The 7921-nt window shown below is 48.4% G+C and overlaps 1 pseudogene; it reads right to left on the bottom strand.

The window, feature by feature from the left end:
- Positions 1-7921, bottom strand: part of LOC119272972 — a 13631-nt pseudogene extending 5710 nt beyond the window's left edge.

The following is a 7921-nucleotide window of genomic DNA, read 5'->3' as shown; positions in this document are numbered from 1 at the left end:
GCCGCTCCGTCGCCCCGTCGCCCTCGCCGCTCCGTCGCCCCGTCGCCCTCGCCGCTCCGCCCCAACCAAGGTGCTCCCTCCCTCCGCTTCTCCTCTCCCCGCCCACCCCAAGGTTGCTCTACAATTCTTCCCTTTCATCTAGTAGTTAGGTCTAGGTCTAGGTCTAGCTTCCCGACCCGACCCGACCCCAGTACGTAGTGGTGAAGGAAATGGGGTAGCTCGTGCTAGGGATTCTGTGATTATCTTCTTCTAGGGATTGTTTATTATATGCAAATCTTTCAGTGCTCGTGCTAGGCATTTTATCCAATCAGCAATAAATCTTTTTTTGTGGGACCAATCAGCAATAAATCAATGGAGATGTGCCCTCAGTTTGTTGCCGCACATTTTCGTGTTTGGTGTACTGCACATTGTTTTAATTATCTTGAATAATCAACCAAATAGATGCCCTGCAAATACATTTTAGATTAGTGGTTTCATGTCTTGGTCTCATTGTTCTTTGTATGTCCCTGTGAAATTGGACATGGCTTGCTGTGTTCTACTTACTACTGAATCAGCTGTTATTCCAATTCAATCAATTAGGAATAGACATGTTCATATTTTTTCAGTTTAATATATTTGGTAGCAGTCACATCGTTATGTGATTGAGCTATAGGGCAGTCAGGAGTGCTAATCTTCACATACTAGAGGGATACTGAGGTTTTGTTCTCATAGTAAGGTTTGGAGTAGGACCGCAGGATTTTTTTTTTGAAATGGTTTAATTTTTTCCGAAACGGGGACTGCAGGATATTGATCAGTGTCATATGCTTTGATAATGGACTAACAAATTGGGCTCACTATCCTCCTGTGCATTCAGTAGCCAGATTTTTATTTAGTCTGACTGTATATAAAGAACCAACTATGTATATCTTTGTTCTAGTAGTTATGACAAATGTTGCATGTAAAGAAGTGTTTAAAGTAAAGTGTCAAGATAATCCGGAAGGGAAACTTTCATCTTATTAGTGTACGTTTCAAAAATAGTTGCAGTGCATTTTTGTGATCTTTGGGAACCCATTTATTGAGTTGTTTTGATGGACATTAACATTTTTTATGGACAGTGGGTCATATATTGTATAAAAATATATTGAACTATTGACCAAAAACACTGAAGTCGGAGATTACAAGACTGCTTTTGTAGTTTCTAAAGAGATAAAATCTGCACATTTGTATGTTGTCCTGACTAGCTCGTTTCTCTATGTTGGATTGGAAGGGTGGCTCAGATGCAAACTTTTTATTATTTAAGATTTCTTTTCTTTTAGGATTTATTTTCTTCTAGGACTAGGTTTTTATTATTTTTCTGTTGTGATTGTTTTTTGAGCTCTTTCTTTTTCATTTCCTACTATCCTTATCCTAATTATCTTAAATTGTTATGATGTGTGTAACAGGATTAGATCTTGGATTTGCTAGTGGGCTTTGGGAGTTTCTTAGCCAGCTTGGTGACTCCATATTTTTCACTATTTCAGCAAGTCTTTTGTAAGCATTAAACTTTCAGCACTACATTTCTATCTTATGTGTACAAAAAAATTATATAGAAATATGCTGAATTTTCTGCTCTAATTGTTACTCAAAGAAATTTAGCAAAAAAAGGGGTCCTGGGAGACACCGCTGCTGCTTGAGGCCCTTGAGAGGCCTTTCGTGTCGTGATGATTTTGCAGGTACCCCGAGAGGCCCTTGAGTTTGGCGGAATGTCGATTAACTTCCGTTCCGGCAAATTCGGGTACTCCATATGTCCTATTTTCAGTAAAGGTCATGCTAAAATTTTCCGTGAATTTTAGCATGACTTTGCTAAAAATCGGACATATGAGGTACTTGCTACTAATGCATGGGCCGGGGTATCTTAGTACTTAATTAAGTAGGATCAACTGCCCCTTTATTCTTGCTGCATTAAACCATAGGTGGCAATAGAGCCAAGTGATTAGGCCCAACTTAGAAATTCTCCTCAGCATCGATAAACCCTAGATGATAAACCCAACATAGGTGGCAATAGAGCCAACTGATTAGTGCCAAGTGATTAGGCCCAACCTAGGGTGCCTCGGCATCGATAAACCCTAAATGATGAAAACTTAGCATTTAGGGTGCCTCGGCGTCGACAAACCCTAAATGATGAAACCTTGGCTTTTAGGGTGCCTCGGTGTCGATGAGAACCTAAATGATGTACGCTTAGGCTTTTAGGGTGCCTCGGCGTCGACAACCCCTAAATGATAAAAGCTTAGCTTTTAGGATGCCTCAATGTCGACAAACCCTAAATGATGAGACCATGATCTTGTTCCTTGACAATAACCAACTTTTTTACCAAACTTTTTTCCTATTTAGAGCGAAACATGGCCCACAACGATGAGGCCGGCGGTTCGGGTGGCAAGCAATTCTGGGAGATGTCCCAGGAGTTGGAGGAAGAACCTCACCGCTATGAGGACGCCGCGGAAGACACTGATCCTGACTACACAACCCCTAGTGGCGTCGGGGATGACACCACTGATGATGGCGCCGCAGATGCCACCACTGATAATGGCGGCGCATGCACAGATGGCAGCCAACCGAAGAGGCAACGGAAGGACCGGCGTCCGAACATGCTCGGCACCGTCAGGGCGGAATTTACTGAAGTGAACTCCGATGGGCATCCGACGGCGCCCAAACACATAGTCAAGGGGTACTCGATTCAGCTCGGGTGCATTCTCCGGAGCACTGCCTCGATCAACACCGAGAACCTAAGGCATAAGGACCGAGGGAATTTGCGCAGCCTCCTCTTCACGAAGCTGCACGAGCGATACAAGTTCCCCGCTGAGTTCGCAAACACACGCCTCTCGGGTAATAAAGTGAACGGTGTCGCCCTCACGACGATGAGCACGGCCCTGTCTACTTGGAAAAGCACGGTGAAGGCAATGATTGACAAAGGTGATAGTTATGAGAAGATCAAGGCGAAATATCCTTTGATGAGCGAAGATGAGTACAAGGAGTTCAAGATCAAGTGCGAGAGCCCCGCAACTTCCGAATCAAGTAAGTGGGGGAAAGAAATGCGGCAGTTGAACATAGGGGTCCACCAACTCAGTCCCGGCGGTTACAGAGTGGCGGAGCCTGTATGGGACAAGGAGTACGCGGAGCGTGCCGAGCAAGGCCTACCGCCCCGCTTCGAGAAATACAGTGACAAGCAGACCAGGAACTTTCTCAGCGCCCGGTACAAGGAGGAGCCGGTAACAAAGGAGCTTACCACGGATCCGAAGACCAAGGAGCTTGAGCTTGTTCTGGTAAGGAATACACCCCCGCGTAATTAGCTCCATATGGTTGCATTCTAATTAATCCTCAATATTTCTAAATGGTTCACATTCCTTCCGCAGGACAAAGAAAGCAGTAGCGCGGGGTCGTCTTAGAGCTCCCCTTTCGACACCCCTTTGAATAGGGCGTTGAACGTAATGAAAAACAAGGATAAGCTCAGTAAGACAATGTCAGCTGGTCGTGTGGCTGGCAAAGGCTTGTCCACAAAATGATCGTCATACTATACCGCTGGTGGGCGAAAGGAGAAAAAGACCAGCTCGGAAAGCCAGTCGCGCGAGGTTGAAGCACTCAAGGCGCAAGTGGCACGGATTCCGGAGATGGTCCAAGAGCAAGTGCAACAACAACTGGGATCGACGCTCACCGGCATTATGCCTACCTTGATTCATGGGATAACAAAGTGGATTGCGGGTGGCCAACAGGGGCCGCCCCCGATTCCCAGCTTCAGGCCAGCAACTCGCACAACACGCAGGCGGTGCCATTGGTGTCTCCGGCGGCAGCGGTATTGGTGTCTACGGCGGCGGTGCCATTGGTGTCTTCGGCGGCGGCGGTATTGGTGTCTCCGACGCCGGCATTGGAGCTTAATGCACCCGGGTATACGCCGGCCGGCACCTCGCCAGCAAGCGGCCCCTCCGTCAGTTGCACGCCCGCCGTTGGCGGTGCCTCGACATTAGCCGAGCTCGACGGCATCACGGTAACTAATCCTCTCGGCCGAGGACTTCATCTCCTTGCCTTTGACTGGGCATCCCTGACGCCCTACATGTTTTCGCAGGGCGCCGCCGACGTTCCTTGCACTCTCCTGCACTTCGTGGGCGGCGAGTTGGTCGATGTCGCCAAGGGCAGAATCGTTCAACCAGGAAACCCCGTGTTCCACGGTAATCCGATGCCACCCACAATGTATAGGGTTGAAGTGGTTCGGGTGCTGCCAGGATGCGACGAGCTGTTACCTCCGGTTCGACCCGCTGGGGCCGACGAAGAAGATGAGATGACCCTCGGCGCCTGCGTAAGCTGGCCCCTGCTTTGGCCGAAGAGCCAGATTCGTTTAGGGGCGGGGGATACCACCCCACATACAAGACCGCCAGTCATGCCGGCGCCAAGCCATGGCAAGAATGCCGCAACGCTACCGGACATGCCGGACATCCCTATGGCACAGGATCCGGACATGCATATGGCACAGGATCTGGACGACGACGACGACGACGATGGTACATTTACCAACGTCGATAAGTACTTTGCCGAACATGGGTACGGTGACGAGTTCTGCGGGCCTCCTTCTCAAGAAACCAAACAAGACGACCGCGATCTAGCTGGTACGGCGGAGAAACCCAATTGCAACAGGCGTCGTCTGGCGTTCAGTTCTCAGGAGACGCCTCCAGCTGCCGCCTTCACCGAGCCTCAGATAGCGGAGGTGCCAAATATTATCAGCCCCAACACGCTCAAGAAGGCGGTCTGTGAGCAGAACTCGGTCCCATTACAGCAGATCAAGAAGAAGGGCCGGAAACGGCCGACTAAAAAGGGCGTCGGTGCGAGCCAGCCGGCACCGAGTACGATCCGTGCTTAGGACAGGCCACCTTCACCTAAGGATATCTCGAGGAGGGTGCATGTGGCGGGTAGGGTGATGCTACCGACAAATATGCTCAATGCTGCAACCGGTGCTATGCGGAGTCTGCACGACAGTGTTCTTTCTTTGGAGAAGCGGCGTCTCAGATAGAATGATGTGGCATACTCGGTTTTCGTGGCCAAGGTGCCAGAGGGCAAGGGCTTTGTGGATGGCGCCATCGGGGGTACGATCGTCCTGCGGTTTGATGACATCTTTGTTATGTTCAACCGTCATCCACTGCACTACACCTTCGTTCGGCTGTTTTCGCTGAGTATGGAGATGCAGATCATTAGAGACAAGACCCCGGACATCGTGATCGTCGACCCCTTCTACATGCGTGCCAAGCTCTTGAGTAGTGCTGGGGACCGCCAAGTCGCGAGTTCACACCTCGAAGACGTCATTCTGGCAAACCCAGATAAGGATAACTTCCTTGTGGCTTACTTTCCCGAGTAAGTCATCCCTTAACCGCCCCGTAACATATGATTTCTTAGATTTCGATCGTTCTTTTTTTTCTAACATTCCGTGTTCTGTGCAGTGACACACATTGCACACTCATCCTCTTAAGCCCGAAATATTCCATGGCCACATATTTCGACCCGAACCGTAACTCCAAGATAGACTACACAAATATCAAGAAAGTTCTTGATGATGTTCTCCCTGGCTACGCCAAATCTGGAGGCACCTTCATCAGGGCAGTTTCTAAGTACGGCAAGCACGTGTTCGCCCACAATATGACGTTCTGCTGTGTCAAGCAGCCGCCTGGCGGTCAGAAGGATGCCTACTACGCCCTCCATCACATGCGGGCGATCGTAAGGGACCATCATCACCTTCTGCTACCAAATAATCTCAAATATTGGGCCGCGAGCTTGTCGGCAATCCAGGACGCGGACATCAGACAATAATTCTTTCGCATCCAGTCGGAGTTTGCGGACGTCATCCATCAAGATGTCCTTCATACCTCGGGGCAGTTCTTCCTCAGATATCAACCGTCCAACATTGAGATAGACGGAATGCTACAAATGCAGGCTGACAACGCCCGTGATTTCATGACCATCACGACAGACGGCGGCTTCATCCACGCTCCTGTCCATGAGTCGAGTCGAAAGTAGTGATGTGTAGTTCTGAAACATTGATTGACTCATGTTGTAATTAAACTTTAATGAATTGTATGTCTCTTTGGTTTGGACAGTCGTTCAACTTAGATGTAATCGATGCTATTTATTAGTAGGACCATGAATCGTGCTATTAATGTCTTGCTTTTCTCTTCCGATCCTTTTGTTGCATACTTATATATTGCTTATGTATGTATTGTCTGTTGTTTGGCTTATGCATAGAGATGCCGTCGTATGTCGTGTACAAGGGTAAGGTTCCCGGAGTCTATGACGACTGGGAGGAGTGTCGTAGACAGGTTCAGCGTTTCAGCGGTAACAGTTACAAAGGGTACACTACTAGGGCGGAGGCCGAATCTAGATACGCCCGCTATCTAGCGGGAGAGAGGAGGGAGCGTTGGAGGAACCGGATGAAGACCAGTTTGATCGCGATGATGCTCATCGTGATGACCGCAGCTCTCTTCTATGTGATGGTAGTTTAGATGATTGATATCGACTTGTAATATGAAGACAAACTCGATACTCGCGGTCTCGAGACTTGTAATGTTTTATCTTTATTTGGTCTTTTGAATTCGGAGACTAATATGATGAATTGTATTTGGAGACTAATCTTCTATTGTATTCGATGAATCTGCTGTTGCTGTGTGCTACTGTCTATATTCTGTCAAATAATATATTTTGTAACCTGTGCAAAAATCAGAAAAGTAAAAAAAAACAAATATTCATACTAATGGCGCATCACCACAAGGTGCGCCATTAGTATGCCAAAGGATACTAATGGCGCATTAAGACAGAGTGCGCCATTAATATGCCAAAGGATACTAATGGCGCATCAAGACAGAGTGCGCCATTAGTATGCCAAGTATACTAATAGCGCATCTATCCGCAGTGCGCCATTAGTGTGCCAAAGCACATTGTTAAATATAGCCCCTGAGAGGCACACTAATGGCGCATGATTTTATATACTAATGACGCACTTTGTGGTGCGCCATTAGTATACCAGATACTAATGGCGCACCAGTGGTGCGCCATTAGTAAAAATTACTAATGGCATGCTAGTAATGGCACACCAGTGATGCGCCATTAGTAGGCAAAACTGGTGCGCCATTAGTAAGTCTTTTCCTAGTAGTAAAGTGCTGGAGCATCTCAACGTGGTCATTTCCCTCGAGATCATCCGTGATCTGCAATGAATCAGTGTAGATGAAATGGAGTAGGGCCTTGAAGACATCAGGTTGCATGTCCTTGATGGTTATGAGCGGCGTTCCTGTCTCCTTCATCGGCCCGTAGAACTCTGCCTTAAACACAGGTGACCTTATAGCAAGGACAAGCTCTTGTGTGCTCCGAAAACCACACCTCCGACGCTGAATGTGATGTCCTCCGGAATATCATTTGCCTCCAACAGCTTGCCGAGCTGCGCAGCGATGCCGGACAGGGGCACCTTGGTTTCAGATACCCGTGCTTTTTTCATGACAGTGATGATGCATTCTATCTCGAGGTGGTCATCCCGAAGGTAGGCTGATGCTTCTAACTCGCTCCTTGCCATGAAGTCGGCCCTTTGTGGGGCAAACCTGCTGAGATTGGTCTGGTTGAACAGCCTTGGTTCCGTCTTGTCCAGGGAAGAGGATAACCCGGTGGTCTGATTAACCAGCCTCAGGTCGCAGGATGCATGCACCTCGGCGTCCTTAGTCAAGAGCTCGGCGTAAACTGAGATGTAAATTCGGTAATCATCATTAAACCCATCGGGATAGAAGCGGATGGCCCAGTCGTGGCCTCCGACCGAGAAGCCGCCGGATCTGATGAACTTGCCGGCGCCCATGCCCCTTTGCTTGCTGTACCCGGAAACACTGAACACGTGGCTGCCCTGCACACTATCCGTGGTGCAAAAAGACACCGTCTTTTCCCCCGACAT

This window comes from Triticum dicoccoides, chromosome 3A (assembly GCF_002162155.2).
Source record: "Triticum dicoccoides isolate Atlit2015 ecotype Zavitan chromosome 3A, WEW_v2.0, whole genome shotgun sequence".
In the NCBI taxonomy this organism is placed as follows: domain Eukaryota; kingdom Viridiplantae; phylum Streptophyta; class Magnoliopsida; order Poales; family Poaceae; genus Triticum; species Triticum dicoccoides.
This window is presented reverse-complemented; position numbering and strand designations above follow the sequence as displayed.